Consider the following 18,429-nt stretch of genomic DNA (forward strand, 5'->3'; position numbering starts at 1 on the left):
TACCATATGATTGTACGTTCACCGTTGGCAACATGTGGTTGTACGACCACCTTTGGCACCAAGTGATTGTACGGCCACCGTTGGTATCATTTGGTACCATATCATTGTTCGGCCATCTTTGGTAACATTTGATTGTACAACCACATTTGACAACATGTCATAGTTCGACCACCTTTGGCACCATATGATTGTTTGGCCACCTTTGGGATAATATGATTGTACGACTACCTTTGGCACCATAAGATTGTACGACCACATTTGGCACAATATGATTGTACGACCACCTTTGTTTCCATATGATTTTACGACCACCTTTGGCACCAAGTGATTGTACGGCCACCTTTGGTAGTATATGATTTTACGACAAACTTTGGACCATAGGATTGGAGGCCACCTATGGAACCACATGCTTGTACGACCATCCTTTGCAACATTTGATTGTACGACCACCTTTGGCATCATATGATTGTACGACTACCTTTGGCACCATAAGATTGTACGACCACAGTTGGCACAATATGATTGTACGACCACCTTTGTTTCCCATTCGGAACTCCTCGGCCATTTTTCAAAAACAACCTCGGATGTATGCCGGTACATCTGTTGAAGTAGTCCGTATTTTTTTGAATAAAAGCATTCATTAAATGTAGTGTTTAAGAGTTGTATTCATTGCTCTCAGTTTAAATTGATTGCCAGTGAAGTGTATTATTGCAAACATAATTACGATTCCCAAGAGTTAAGTCATAAATTTTAACTACTAAATAAGATTACTACGCGATCTATTTGCAGCGGACTTAAACGTACCACTTTTTAAGTATGTAAACCGTCCAGATACATCCGAGGTTGTTTTTGAAAAAAATGGCCGAGGAGCTCCGAATGCTTTGTTTCCATATGATTGTACGACCACCTTTGACACCATTTGATTGTACGACCACCTTTGTTTCCATGATTGTACGACCAACTTTGGCACCATATGATTGAACAACCATCGCTGGCACCATTTGATTGTGCGATTTCACTTTGTATCATGTGATGGTAAAAACAGGACATCATCTAACACCATACATCGATGCAATCATTCATCGGTTTGGTGTGCTGCCTTGTTAAGGGATGGGTTAAACTTGTCTTTGTGCGTTAACCTCCTGTCCACACTGTACCACCATGTATATGAACAACTTTATGAAACAATGACACCACAAAGACAAACACAGTAGCCTAACATGTAATCAATATCCTTTTAATGCACGAGACTAAGCCTACACAAACACTAAACAATAAACACAGCGCTTCAAGACAGACAATACCCAACTACTTGTATTGATATAACGTCATTGTTGTTCTTACACCCTTTGCACGATCAGTGAACATTGACAGATCCAATATTATTGTTTATTAATAAAAAAAAATCATTACACGTTACGGTATCTTTACTTATATAGGTGTTGAGAGTTGTAAGCCGCCCGATAGTTTAGTCGGTAGAGCACTCACCTGGTCATCGAAGGATTCCGGGCTCGGTATGACACGGTATCGTTATCTATATTGGTGTTGAGAATGTGTGTAAGCGACTCAGCCCTGCCAGCGGTCTCGGAGCCTAGTTCCTAGGCTGCACATATTTCTCACCCTGTGACATACTCAACAATCATGGCGACAAAGGCAACGATGAAAGTAGTCACTCAAACAATTCAATCAAAGCATAAAGAGTACGCCTTACGTTTGTGGTAGGTGTGTCGTATTTGTCCAGTTTACATTTCGCGAATCGGAGCTGGTCAAAGTAATCCCTTGGATTAAACAACGATGTTCTATTTTTTAGACGGAATAGTATCCATTTTTTGTGAATTTTAATTTGGCTTTTGATCCTAGACTAAACAAGACTATATATTGTTGGTTACTTGGCTTGTCCCTGTAGTTTCCATTGTAATATTCTAGTTCATAATGCTTATGTCTCAGAAAGCGTAGAGTTCATGTTAAACTAAGTTTTGAGGAACCTTTTTTCAGGAATAGAACAAATATCCTTCGCAACATATCGTCGGGTTTTAAAGTGCTGAGCAAATTTATGAACGAAGTTTTTTTCACATATTGGTTCAAAAATACCTGCGATCACCACAAAGCCGCAACATTTTGTTGAGGGGGAGTTTCTGAATATTTGGACACAAAATAATTTTGAATAAAGATATTTCCATAAAAATGTAAGTGCTTTTTGATTAAAAACATTATAAAATATTATTCCTGCACATGTTGCAAAGGATATATGTATTATTTTTGCTAGATAGTGGACCTCAAAACTAATTATAAACTGATTTATTTTATGCTTTAGACCTTCAAACTAGTTTTTGCACTGTGCAAAGACCTTAATTGTTATGCCATCCCATGGTTTTGACTATGATGTCTCTCTCTGTCCGCTTATACACTAGCACTGCTGACTGGTTGTTTGTACGTTCCGTGAGTTTATCAATTTGTTTCCATTAGTCGTTATCCAGTTGTAAATCTAAACAAGGCGGGCAAACGAATTATCGATATCCAAATGTATATTTAAACTACGTGATAAGTAAATATGACTTATTATGGGACGCGCGCCCAGGTGGGGAACCTATGTAAAAAATATCTGACAATTCCATTGTCGTCTGCTAAAGATTTTCCATATATATTTTAATTTCGACCTATCGAATTTTTAAAGGTCGACTCGGGTCATTCACATATTGTCTGCAGAAAAATAATCTGTCAGATAAAGGTTTATGTGAATTACACGGCGCTATTGCCCGCAAGTGACGAGTTATCCGATTTCAACGTTTGTTAAGCTCTTGATGAAAGTGGCAAAATCTGCTTGTGGTATTATCTATTAAAACAACTTCTGATCGACTATAGCGATACAGATGGCAATAGTTTTTTGGACATTGGCACATAAAACACCCTAAATCAGGTAAGAGTATCTTTGTTCCATAAATTTGAACCTTCTTCTTCTTCTGATTATTATTATTATTATTATTATTATTATTAATATTATTATTATTATTATTATTATTATTAAAATCCAACAAACCATGTAAAAATGATTAATCATACCTTCAAAACTCATTATGAATGCTGTACCAAATGTACTAAACTTTAGTCTATTTCATCCACCTTAGATATTGCTTGTGTGCATCCAAATCCGAGATTATGTTTCTTATATGCCTTTTTCCAACCATTTCTTTAATGTTGTCTATGTCAAAAAATATTTCTTCAATGACATTTGAAATCCTTCTTAATGCATAGTTTGACATATGGGCACGTGTTTGGCACTTTGAGTTTAGTAAGAGGTTTTGCATCGCTATTGATAATATGCATTTTAAGATAATTTTAAGAAAATCTCAAAGTCCCAGGTAGGAAAACAGTCAACAGCACTTTCATCCTCCTTACCAAATTAATTCATTCCAACAATGCCACACAACCGACCTCGGATCTACCAATGTCCAGTTTTACGACGTCAGTTTTAAATTCACACAAGTGAAGGACATTCACGACATTAACAGAGTACAGGAGAGGATAAACAAGACATTAACAGGGTACAGGATAGGGCAAACAAGACATTAACAGAGTACAGGATAGGACAAACAAGACATTAACAGAGTACAGGAGAGGATAAACAAGACATTAACAGAGTACAGGATAGGGCAAACAAGACATTAACAGAGTACAGGATAGGGCAAACAAGACATTAACAGGGTACAGGATAGGGCAAACAAGACATTAACAGAGTACAGGATAGGACAAACAAGACATTAACAGAGTACAGGAGAGGATAAACAAGACATTAACAGAGTACAGGATAGGGCAAACAAGACATTAACAGAGTACAGGATAGGGCAAACAAGACATTAACAGGGTACAGGATAGGACAAACAAGACATTAACAGAGTACAGGAGAGGATAAACAAGACATTAACAGAGTACAGGATAGGGCAAACAAGACATTAACAGAGTACAGGATAGGGCAAACAAGACACTAACAGGGTACAGGATAGGACAAACAAGACATTAACAGAGTACAGGAGAGGATAAACAAGACATTAACAGAGTACAGGATAGGGCAAACAAGACATTAACAGAGTACAGGATAGGGCAAACAAGACATTAACAGGGTACAGGATAGGACAAACAAGACATTAACAGAGTACAGGATAGGGCAAACAAGACATTAACAGAGTACAGGATAGGGCAAACAAGATATTAACAGGGTACAGGACAAACAATACATTAACAGAGTACAGGATAGGGCAAACAAGACATTAACAGGGATCAGGATAGGGCAAACAATACATTAACAGGGTACAGGATAGGGCAAACAAGACATTAACAGGGTACAGGATAGGGCAAACAAGACATTAACAGGGATCAGGATAGGGCAAACAATACATTAACAGAGTACAGGAGAGGATAAACAAGACATTAACAGGGTACAGGATAGGGCAAACAAGACATTAACAGGGTACAGGATAGGACAAACAAGACATTAACAGAGTACAGGACTGGACAAACAAGACATTAACAGAGTACAGGATAGGACAAACAAGACATTAACAGAGTACAGGATAGGGCAAACAAGACATTAACAGAGTACAGGATAAACAAGACATTAACAGGGTACAGGATAGGGCAAACAAGACATTAACAGGGTACAGGATAGGACAAACAAGACATTAACAGAGTACAGGACTGGACAAACAAGACATTAACAGAGTACAGGATAGGACAAACAAGACATTAACAGAGTACAGGATAGGGCAAACAAGACATTAACAGGTTACAGGACAAACAATACGTTAACAGAGTACAGGATAGGACAAACAAGACATTAACAGGGTACAGGATAAACAAGACATTAACGGAGTACAGGATAGGGCAAACAATACATTAACAGAGTACAGGATAAACAAGACATTAACAGAGTACAGGATAGGACAAACAAGACATTAACAGAGTACAGGATAGGACAAACAATACATTAACAGGGTGCAGGATAAACAAGACATTAACAGCGTACAGGATAGGACACACCAGACATTAACAGAGTACAGGATAGGACAAACAAAATATTAACAGAGTACAGGATAGAACAACCAAGACATTAACAGAGTACAGGATAGGACAAACAAAATATTAACAGAGTACAGGATAGAACAACCAAGACATTAACAGAGTACAGGATAGGACAAACAAGACCTTAACAGAGTACAGGATAGGACAAACAAGACCTTCACAGGTTACTGGACTGGACAAAAAGACCTTGACAGGGTACACGACAGGACTAACAAGACCTTAAAAGGGAATCTTAAAGTGTAAAAAAGAACTTAACAAGGTACCGCATAGGACAAAAAGACCTTAATAGGGTACTTGACAGAACAAACAAGACATTCAAAGGGCACAGGACAGGATAAACAATACCTTCAAAGGGCACAGGACAGGATAAACAATACCTTCACAGGGCACCAGAAAGGAAACAAGACATTAACAGGGCATCAGCTAGGAGAAATAAGACCTAAACAGGTCACCAGACGAGACAAACAAAACCAAAAACAAAACAGGGAACCAGACAGGAAAAACAATACTTAAACAGGGCACCAAACAGAACAAACAAGACCTGATCAGGTCACCAGACAGGAGAAACAATACCCGAACAGGGCACCAGACAGGAGAAATAAGACCTTAACAGGTCACCAGACAGGAGAAATAAGACCTGAACAGGGCACCAGACAGAAAAAACAATACTTGAACAGGGCACCAAACAGAACAAACAAGACCTGATCAAGACATTAACAGGTCACCAGACAGGAAAAATAAGACCTGAACAGTGCACCAGACAGGAGAAACAAGACCAGGCCCAAATATCACGAAAAAACTAAAGTCAAATATAAAACTCAATTTACTATATAACATTAAAATTTATTGAAAAAATATATGTTTTAAAACATTTTTTATCCCGCATTCTATCATTGAATATGTTGATTGAAACCTTTGGTCTAGATTCTAATGGAAAAATATTATACAGCCAAAAATGTACTTGAGTACGATTCATTGCCTTTTAACAATTACTCAAGTATAATTTTTGCTCCAGAATAAGTTTTCTTTGAAATGTTGTAAAAATTCTTTCAATTGTACATTCTATGAGAAAATACGTTTTCAAAAAGTATAAAAACATGCAAGATTTTGAACAATACTATGCTTTTATGTGGTAAAATGAGGTGAGATTGAGATTTGACTGAAGTATTTTCGTGATATTGGGGCCTGAACAGGGCACCAGCTAGGAAAAACAAGACCTTAACAGGTCACCAGACAGGAGAAATAATCTGAACAGGGCACAGACAGGAGAAACAAGACTTTAAAAGGTCACCAGACAGGACAAATAAGACATTAACGGGGTACCGGACAGGAAAAAGAAGACCTTTACGGGGCCCAGACTTAATCGATGTGATCTGTTGATGCGCATTATCTTGTTTCGTTTGTGAAGCTGTTTGAATTGTGGTGTTTGATCCTTTTGCTTTTAAACAAAACATTTGGACTGCTGACTGGCAATGCGAATTTCAATATACATGTGAAACGTCTAATGTAGCTCAACAAACATAAACAAGACATCACGGACACATTAAACACAAAGTGTTCGTCTCAAATGCTAGGATTATCTGAGAATTGCAGAAGCCTGTTACTGGAAATAGTTTCTACTCAATACAAGCCCTTCTGGTGTTTGCCTAGAACAGACGATATGGAAATACTTCAGGATTAACGTAACAATATCCCTTAAAGAAAATCGAACAAATAAAAACAATTTCAAAGACTGTATTGAAACTATTGTAGGTCCTCACAAACGTGTGTCAGCGTCAATTTTAATTAAATAATTATCTTTTAATAATTAATCAAATTGTGTTATATTTTTTAATACTATTTCTGTGTCCATTGCATTGATTTTCGAAGACATTTAGTCAATCAGTTGTTATAAATCATCACTAACGTGACAGTGTGAAATTGTTTTGATATACGAACTTCGCGGAGGTTCGCTCAAGAAGGCGTTTGAAATTTATCATCAATCAGAGATAACGCTATAATTGCATGCCTTACACTGTATCATGACAATAGCAGTGATATGTTGGATTAGACTATTCGTGTATACCCTTTCATTGAACGGCTTCATAAGACAGACAATTGAAGAGGATATCCACCCTTCTAAATACATAGACTAATGGAATAAAGACATTGAGCAAATATACCTTATATACATGTAGATATTTTGAAAGTACAGCGTTGTCATGAACTGTGCTAAAATGTCCCTTTCATATTTATTATTAAGTAGTAACATTTTGCTTTGTAACAAAAATAGAAATCATTTTCGTATTGTGAAGCATTGTTCAACATTTCATTTAATCATTTGAAAATTTTACAAACATATTTGTTTCGACCTTTTTGCAGTACAAGTCAGTCAAGATCATGGAAGCGTATATCGTTTACATTGATGATGTTATCATGTAGTATTTAAGCGTATATTGTTAATAATGATGGTCTGAGCAAGTAGTATGGACGCGTATGTCGTATTCACTGATGGTGTGAGCAAGTAGTATGCAAGCGTATATCGTATACATTGATGGTGTGAGCTAGTAGTATGGAAGCGTATGTCGTATACACTGATGGTGTGCGCTAGTAGTATGGAAGCGTATATCGTATACACTGATGGTGTGCGACAGTAGTTTGGAAGAGTATGTCGTATACACTGATGGTGTGCGCTAGTAGTTTAGAAGAGTATATCGTATACACTGATGGTGTACGCCAGTAGTTTGGAAGAGTATGTCGTATACACTGATGGTGGGCACTAGTAGTTTGGAAGCCTATATCGTATACACTGATGGTGTGCGCCAGTAGTTTGGAAGAGTATGTCGTATACACTGATGGTGTGCGCCAGTAGTTTGGAAGAGTATGTCGTATACACTGATGGTGTGCGCCAGTAGTTTGGAAGAGTATGTCGTATACACTGATGGTGTGCGCCAGTAGTTTGGAAGAGTATGTCGTATACACTGATGGTGTGCGCCAGTAGTTTGGAAGAGTATGTCGTATACACTGATGGTGTGCGCCAGTAGTTTGGAAGAGTATGTCGTATACACTGATGGTGTGCGCCAGTAGTTTGAAGAGTATGTCGTATACAATGATGGTGTGCGCCAGTAGTTTGGAAGAGTATGTCGTATACACTGATGGTGTGCGCCAGTAGTTTGGAAGAGTATGTCGTATACACTGATGGTGTGCGCCAGTAGTTTGGAAGAGTATATCGTATACACTGATGGTGTGCGACAGTAGTTTGGAAGAGTATGTCGTATACACTGATGGTGTGAGCTAGTAGTTTGGAAGCGTATATCGTATACACTGATGGTGTGCGACAGTAGTTTGGAAGCGTATATCGTATACACTGATGGTGTGAGCTAGTAGTTTGGAAGAGTATGTCGTATACACTGATGGTGTGAGCTAGTAGTATGGAAGCGTATGTCGTATACACTGATAGTGTGCGCCAGTAGTTTGGAAGAGTATGTCGTATACACTGATGGTGTGAGCCAGTAGTATGGAAGCGTATGTCGTATACACTGATGGTGTGCGCCAGTAGTTTGGAAGCGTATATCGTATACACTGATGGTGTGCGCCAGTAGTTTGGAAGAGTATGTCGTATACACTGATGGTGTGCGCCAGTAGTTTGGAAGAGTATGTCGTATACACTGATGGTGTGAGCCAGTAGTATGGAAGCGTATGTCGTATACACTGATGGTGTGAGCTAGTAGTTTGGAAGCGTATATCGTATACACTGATGGTGTGAGCAGTTTGGAAGAGTATGTCGTATACACTGATGGTGTGAGCTAGTAGTATGGAAGCGTATGTCGTATACACTGATGGTGTGCGCCAGTAGTTTGGAAGCGTATATCGTATACACTGATGGTGTGCGCCAGTAGTTTGGAAGAGTATGTCGTATACACTGATGGTGTGAGCTAGTAGTTTGGAAGCGTATATCGTATACACTGATGGTGTGCGACAGTAGTTTGGAAGCGTATATCGTATACACTGATGGTGTGCGCCAGTCGTTCGGAAGAGTATGTCGTATACACTGATGGTGTGAGCTAGTAGTTTGGAAGAGTTTGTCGTATACACTGATGGTGTGAGCTAGTAGTATGGAAGCGTATCTCGTATACACTGATGGTGTGCGCTAGTAGTTTGGAAGTGTATGTCGTATACACTGATGGTGTGAACTAGTAGTATGGAAGCGTATGTCGTATACACTGATGGTGTGAGCTAGCAGTGTAGAAGCGTATGTCGTAAACACTGATGGTGTGATCATGAAGTCTGAGGGGCGTATATACTGATAGTGTGGTCAAGGAGTATTGAAGCGTATATCGTATACACTGATGGTGTGATCATGAAGTCTGGAGTTGAATGTCGTATATACTGATAGTATGGTCATGTTATATGGAAGCGTGTATCGTATACACTGATGGTGTGATCATGAAGTCTGAAGTTGTATGTTGTATGTATTGATAGTGTTAGCAAGTAGTATGGAGGCGTATGTGGTATACACTAGTGTTGTGATCATGAAGTCTGGAGGTGTTTGTCGTATGTACTGATAGTGTGAGCAAGTAGTATGGAAGCGTATGTGGTATACACTGATGGTGTGATCATAAAGTCTGGAGTTTTATGTCGTATATACTTATAGTGTGGTCAAGTAGTATGGAAGCGTATGTCGTATACACTGATGGTGTGAGCTAGCAGTGTAGAAGCGTATGTCGAATACACTGATGGTGTGATCATGAAGTCTGTAAGTATATGTTGTATATATTGATGTGACCATGTCGTATGGAAGCGTATGTCGTATATACCAATTCGACAAGACTACATGACATTATCACATCGTCACTATATTCTCTTCCATACCTGAAAGTGCAGTTATAACTCATAAAATCTGTCGACAAGCCTAAAAGATCACATCGTCAGTATATACGATATTCGCGTCCATTCCTGATAGTGCAATTATAACACCATTTAAACCAGGCGTAATGTGATATTCATAAAATTATCATGCTTTGATGCCGCTGATTTGAGTGAGGCATCATTCAATATACTGTCCATCTAGTTTACATACACTGATGATCGATACCCACTTGTCAATTATTCATTGGTAAAAAGCGGAAAGATAATGGGATACTTTAAGATTACCGGTAAAATCATCTAATGCATTTCATTTAAAAGTGTGCCTCAACGAGTATCACCTCTATGAGAACTACTTGATATCAACTTACAAATTAATGTTCTTTAATTACAGTTTTAGGTGAGCTTCTTATTCATTAGCGAAGAAAATTGAATTTAATTGGTAAAAAACACAGGGGTTATCGGAATCGACTCAATTATAGACGTGTTCTCTGTTTTAAAACACTGTTAATTGCCTTGCTTAGCTTTCACAGATACCCTTTGTTCTCCAGCTGTCCTTTTTTCAGAACAATTACCAGGTAGGTTTCAATTAATTTGCTGACATTTAATCACGATAAAAATTGATGCTTTAAGTTCCGTTCATTTCCATCCAAAAATGCTAAAAATCAAGTTACTAGTATAACGAAAAGTAGATATTATTTCTACTACTGTTTTACAAGGGAGACAATGAAGCAACAATGGGCCACAGTGTCTTGTTATGAGCATGAGTCATACATGTATTGCCATTTTTTATCATTATTATTTTCTTAAGCATATGCGCATGTGAGCATACATACATACATACATACATACATACATACATACATACATACATACATACATACATACATACATACATACATACATACATACATACATACATACATACATACATACATACATACATACATACATACATACATACATACATACATACATACATACATACATACATACATACATACATACATACATACATACATACATACATACATACATACATACATACATACATACATACATACATACATACATACATACATACATACATACATACATACATACATACATACATACATACATACATACATACATACATACATACATACATACATACATACATACATACATACATACATACATACATACATACATACATACATACATACATACATACATACATACATACATACATACATACATACATACATACATACATACATACATACATACATACATACATACATACATACATACATACATACATACATACATACATACATACATACATACATACATACATACATACATACATACATACATACATACATACATACATACATACATACATTCATTCGTGTAATATATATGTCAAAGTAACAAACTAAATATCTCATAAAGTTATAACACAGACTGATTAACAAAGTATTAGTGATGATATCGATACTAAAGCACAACATCATTAGAATGCTTTGGATACATACGTGCGTTAATAAAGATTTAATTCAATGTGACAAATATATAACACAGGATAACCCATTAAAGTTATTAAACTTATTTCCAATGGGATCCTTATGACAAATATAATTATTTGCCAAGATCTCAGTTGTAAGCTGTTTAAAGTAGGTTTTCTTATACAAAAATAACATGCATGTACTCTTGACCAGTTAAAGAATGATTAAATGTTTGAGATCGAACTTCTTTTACAGTTATAATGCAACCGACTGTTAAAACCATATGACACGTTAGCATAATATAACAAAAATCTTAGAACTGATATGCAAGATTAAATGAATAACAATTAATAAAATAGGAAACCTTCCATTTCTGCACATTTCATACCAACAATGAGATGTGATTTCACTTCCTTTTTAAAAGTATTCTTATTTTTCAATTATTTTAACTTTATTGGAAGACTGTTCCAGTCCTGGATTGCTTGATAAAAGAAAGTATTTAATATAAAACTGTCAGCCTGTGGCACTTTAAAATTTCCAGCACTGTGTTAAGTAAATTGTTCATGTAAGTATGATGGGCATTTGCTATTAAAGATTTTATGTACATGGTTTAGTCGTAGTTGCTTTATCCTATTTTCTATATTAAGCCATCCAATATCACTGAAAGCCGAGGCTTTCAGGGAAGTTCTACAATCATAGCCATAAATAAATCTGACAACTTTGTTCTGAGTGACCTGTAATCTGTTCTTGAATTGTTTTGATATGCCACTGTACCAAGATGTCGATGCATAGTCAAAATGACATTGTATTAAAGAGTTACATAACATTCTTCTTAGATTCATATCTAAAAAAGGATTTTGTCTGTATAAAAATTTTAACCTAGAATTAACTTAACTGACAATATTGTTAACAATAGATGCAGCACTGAGATATCTGAGACTTAAATCAAAGATATCTTTTCTTTTACTACATCATTTTAAATGAAAGAATGGCAGTTTAAGACGCTCAAAGAGCCACGCCTTCGTTTTATTACCGAAGTTTGATAAGGTGATTAGTTTCATCAAACACTTCGACAAACCAATTTCCAAAATAATGTTTTGACAGTGCTCCGTCACACGGCCGTAGCGTGAAAAGGCTTGTCGAAGTGTTTTAAGAAACTACACTCTCAATCGAACTGGTAAAAGACCGAAGGGGTGGGGGGGGCTCTGTAAGCGGCGTAGACTGCGCTATGTTTCTTTGAAAATGGTGAAGAAATAGGAAAGTTATCTTTGTTTAAAGTTTTCATTCGAAGCAAAATATTTCCTTCCGACGTAGCATTTATGACGCAATTTATCAGGTGGTATACACACACCGTTCAAGAAGTAGTTACTACCCTCGATTACCGTGTTTGATTTCCATCACGAGGATTGTTGGTGTAAATACTGTACTGAATTGTTCCATATTGTCAACGGACATGTTCAATAATTAGCGTGCATATAAGTGAATAACGTTGGAATTTATCCACATGCTTCCTATTGCACGGGAACGTCCTTGACAATATGATGTTGTTCGAGGAATACAACACAGTAACTACACACTCGAGGAGTGATATATGATATCAGACGATTAACAAATATTGACTTGACTCGACCATATAGATGTACGGTAATGGCAGTAACTATTACTTGTACCACCTGCAAATGGATCAATCCATTGCTCCTGTCACAGCTGTAAAACTGCGCCTATCTATTGATAGTGATTGATATATCACTTAATAAATGGAGAGGACACAAACACCACACACAACGTATTGTCGCATAGTGTTCACGATGATTCCCTTCGTTGTTGGGGGGAATAAAAACAAGAGCACATGCGGAGTGGACGCAACCGCTCACTGTTGTAATTAAGTCGCAAACGGTGCACAACTTAAGTACAAGAGCCATAGCTGAAGGCCTGACTATGCATTTGTGTATTTTCCCTGGTATTTTAGTTTCATTTCATTATTTTGGTTTAGGTTTTTCATTTATGGCCAATGTTCGAGTATTTGTCTTTCAACGACGTCAACGCCAACGATACCAAAGGCTATGACAATTCCTCGATTTTCTTCTTTGAAATACAGTCGAGCTATACCGTATCTGCAGGCACTGCTATTAATTCTAAGTTTGTTTGGGTCATTGTAGACAAGACAATGCTGATGAAGTGTTTCTATTAGAGCAATATATCTGATATAAATATTTAAATGTTTACTGCTGATATCTCCACACGTGTCACGAGTCCCGTGGGTGTGCTTATTCCATTCTTTCAGCGGCCATTGTGTAAATGGTCATCATCAATTATTCACTCTTTCACTGACCAGAACTGATTGTTTTAAGCGGTTCGCCCTTGATGGACACTTGCACAAACGCTGTATAATATAGATTTGCAATCTGCTTACCGTTGTTTACGAAGAATGATTTAACTTATTCACCTACCTATTCGAAGTTATTGATTAATTAACTTTCCTGGAAATTATTATGAATTTGCCTAAACGAAACGTTGCGAAATCATATCCAGTATTTGTTATTAAGTTTTGAAAGAATAACACTCATATTGTTTTCGTATGTATGTATACATATTAAACAGTAATTCGACTAACTAATATATCAAAGCAAACTGTTGTACCTATATTTGAAGTAGTATAATTATTCACACAGTAAAACATGTGTATTATTATTGACATACACTTGGAATTTAACAGAATTTCTTTAATTGAACGTAAAGTTAATCCATTTACAACAATTGATATTATTTAGAATATAACTTACAGCCAATAAAATCGCCAGTCGGCATATAATATTAAAGTACCACGCTTAATCTTTGCAGACAACTTAAACTTTGTGTAACGTCATGTTACCAGACATGACGTCATAATTTGGTTCCCCACTTGCTCCCATTCCCTTCGCTCGATCCGCCTTCTAAATAAATCATTGCGATTTTACAGAATGCTTTCTATTTCTCTAATTAGGTTTTATGATACTCCATTCAAATTTTGACATGAGTTCATCTCCTCCCAATTTGGTTTTTGATATAAACTCTCATAATTAAATATTAAGTCCTTAAAGAAATTTAATTTAGTCAATTGCTTACACTTGAAAAATATCCGTCCGCCCCAATACGCAATTAAAAACATACACTGTATAAGGCATTGGCAAATAGTGTATTCAAGAGTATCATGTCAAGTACAAATTGAAAAAAAATCAAATACCTTGATGATGACCATGTGTAAATGTTTGCTGAAATTCATTGATATGAAGTATAGGAATACAAACAGTCGCCAAAAAGAAAGGATCGTGTTTGAAGTGACACTCGTGTTTAAAATCATACACATGTTTAAAAAACATAAATTCTGAGTGATTAACCTTTAACTACTTACTAAATAATGCATTTGTGGAAAATATTAGTTACTGATTATAAGATTGTCACCCGTGTATTTAATAGATGAAAACACACAAATATTAAATGACTGGTTGGTCATAAAAGAATAAAAGTAATCAACTATCGTCTCATAGGGTAGAAATACCGTGTTTTCTGATACTTTCTTTAAAAGACACGTTAGAACCATTAGTTTCGATATTTATTCATCCTTTTCGGTAAATTAGAACAAGTGTATTAGTTGTGAAACCTCTTATTTAATAAGAGTGCATCTTTAAATGGAAACACAGGTCAAAATACAACCCTTACAGAATGCTGCACATTCAGTTTACTTCAATTTAATCAGTCTTTCCATCAATGGTTGGGGTTACCACTGTACAACGTTTAAATTACAACATTCTTGTTGGTTTGGGGTTACCGCTGTGAAACGTTTTACATACAACATTGTTGTTGGTTTTGGGTTACCGCTGTGAAACGTTTAACATACATTATTGGTGATGGTTTGGGGTTACCACCGTGGAAGGTTTAACATACATATTGGTGTTGGTTTGGGGTAACCACTCTGTAAAGTTTTACATACAACATTGGTGTTGGTTTGGGGTAACCACTCTGTAAAGTTTTACATTCAACATTGGTGTTGGTTTGGGGTAACCACCACTGTGTTAAGTTTTACATACAACATTGGTGTTGGTTTGGGGTAACCACCACTGTGTAAAGTTTTACATACAACATTGGTGTTGGTTTGGGGTTACCGCTGTGGAACGTTTAACATACAACACCTCGCATTATAACCCTTATTGAGTGGAGTTGTTGAGTCACCTCGTATTATAACCTTAATTGAGTAGAGTTGTGCAATCATCTCATATTATGACATAAATTGAGAAGAGATGTGCAGTCGTCTCGCATTATGACATAAATGTAGCAGAGTTGTGCAGTTACCTTGCATTAAGACCCGAACTGAGTAGAGGTTTGCAGTCACCTTGCATTATGACCCAAATTTAGCAGAGTTGTGCAGTCACCTTGCATTATGACCCAAATGGAGTAGAGTTGTTGAGTCATTTCGCATTATGACCCAAATTGAGTAGAATTGTTGAATCACCTCGCATTATGACCCAAAATTAGTGGAGTTGTTGAGTCACCTCGCATTATGACCCAAATTGAGTAGAGCTGTTTAGTCACCTCTCATTATGACCCAAACTGAGTAGAGCTGTTTAGTCACCTCACAATATGACCCAAATTGAGTAGAGCTGTTTAGTCACCTCACAGTATGACCCAAACTGAGTAGAGCTATTTAGTTACCTCACATTATGACCCAAACTGAGTAGAGTTGTGCAGTCACCTCACAGTATGACCCAAATTGAGTAGAGCTGTTTAGTTACCTCGCATTATGACCCAAACTGAGTAGAGTTGTGCAGTCACCTCACATTATGACCCAAATTGAGTAGAGCTGTTTAGTTACCTCACATTATGACCCAAACTGGGTAGAGTTGTGCAGTCACCTCACATTATGACCCAAACTGAGTAGAGCTGTTTAGTCACCTCACATTATGACCCAAACTGAGTAGAGTTGTGCAGTCACCTCACATTATGACCCAAATTGAGTAGAGCTGTTTAGTTACCTCGCATTATGACCCAAACTGAGTAGAGCTGTTTAGTCACCTCACATTATGACCCAAACTGAGTAGAGCTGTTTAGTCACCTCACATTATGACCCAAACTGAGTAGAGTTGTGCAGTCACCTCACAGTATGACCCAAATTGAGTAGAGCTGTTTAGATACCTCACGTTATGACCCAAATTGAGTAGAGCTGTGCAGTCACCTCACAGTATGACCCAAATTGAGTAGAGCTGTTTAGTTACCTCGCATTATGACCCAAACTGAGTAGAGTTGTGCAGTCACCTCACATTATGACCCAAACTGAGTAGAGTTGTGCAGTCACCTCACATTATGACCCAAACTGAGTAGAGTTGTGCAGTCACCTCACATTGTGACCCAAACTGAGTAGAGATGTGCAGTCACCTCTCATTATGACCCAAATTGAGTAAAGTTGTGCAGTCACCTCACATTGTGACCCAAATTGAGTAGAGCTGTTTAGATACCTCACGTTATGACCCAAATTGAGTAGAGCTATGCAGTCACCTCACAGTATGACCCAAACTGAGTAGAGATGTTCAGTCAATTCACATTTTGGCCCAGCATAAATACAGGTCTGGAATCACCTCGTATAATGACCAAGTATAATTGTGCATCTGCCACAGTGTCCAAATATATGTTATAAGGCAATTACTATGTACAATTAATGAAGCTTACTGTTCGTTTATTGAACATAGTTCTAGCCTCGCATGTTTCATCGTTTGCTCAGCTGTACCGATGATTGCATATCTGCTTGAAGTGTAAAATAACTGACGTGCATGCTCCTTAAACAATACTAAACTTATCAATACTATCATTACATTAAATTGGATTATTTGAAGGTCAATGATGTTTTCGATAAAGTTATAATCCCTTGAATCAAATATGTTCCCGTAATACAAACAATGGATGGCGCTGAAACATTGATGGCATTGTATGGGGCATCCCCCGGCTCGCCCAGTCTGTTTAAATATTGTATGAGCTCACATCATTCATGGTCAACACCGTGGGCAGCATTTTCCAGTCTTGGTCAAAAGTTTACCCATGCCAGTACACGGTTAGTGCGGATTAGTGGAGATATTACAATCCAGCGTGCATAATTGCCAAGATTAAATGAAATGTAAAATTGATCTGCCGGATTGACTGTACTCGTATTTGGGCTAGTCAGTGTCGGGGTATCTGCCAAATGTAAAACTTAATATAGTGCTTCATATGTCAAGTAGGCATTTATGGCTATATATGTATACATGTTAGTTCAGCAATAATCATCTGGCACAAAACCTACACATCTCAAAATATTAATAGTTCAAAAAGAGGTAAATGTTACAATTAAGAACTGGTTAAGATCAGTTGTAGCAAGTACCTGCATACTTCCTGGCCGTAGTAATTTATTGAATAAAACTAAAAACAAAAATGTCAAAATACCACAGCTATTATACAGAGCATATTGAACAAAACGCGTACTTTTGATTTACCTCAATATTGATTCGAGTTAGATTTATTAAACCCCGATTATTCATCCGTCCTATTCGAACTGGGTTTTTTTATTCACAAAACCTTCCTTAAATGTGATAAACTTCTTTCTTGCATGTCAGAAATGAGATTAATTATTTTTACAGCAAAAGAAATCGACAGTTATTCGATATCAAGAGAACATTAAGTCTGCACTTCGACTTATCTGATATGTCATTAAACATTGTTCTTTTTGTCTGAAAATAATTAATCAGCCTTGCTTCCCAGTGGAAGGTGATTTCATGTACAGTTTGCTTTCATCGTCCGACAGCCCTTTACGGCTAACAATTCAAGAATTCGTGCCAAGTTTGTTGACAATCACTGCTAGATTGACATTGTTGTCCTCGTCCGCTTTTATTTCGGCTTTTGTACTTCTTCTTCTCTAATTCGTTCTTTGTAACGTTTTGGACGAAATAAGTTTTAAAATTCTCACCCATATTTATCTCAGAAATGCAAAATGTGTGTACAATAAATGTGTATA

At 36.9% G+C, this 18,429-nt stretch overlaps 1 protein-coding gene across 1 annotated transcript in view; it reads left to right on the top strand.

Moving 5' to 3' along the window:
* Positions 1–2,762: 2,762 nt before the first annotated feature.
* LOC128207637 (uncharacterized) overlaps positions 2,763–18,429 on the top strand; it is a 39,553-nt gene continuing 23,886 nt past the window's right edge. Inside the window, exon 1 of the mRNA XM_052910680.1 lies at positions 2,763–2,917. The gene's annotated coding sequence lies outside the window, so the exon portion shown is untranslated. The remainder of the gene's footprint in view (positions 2,918–18,429) is intronic.

The sequence above is a fragment of the Mya arenaria genome, chromosome 11 (genome assembly GCF_026914265.1).
Source record: "Mya arenaria isolate MELC-2E11 chromosome 11, ASM2691426v1".
In the NCBI taxonomy this organism is placed as follows: domain Eukaryota; kingdom Metazoa; phylum Mollusca; class Bivalvia; order Myida; family Myidae; genus Mya; species Mya arenaria.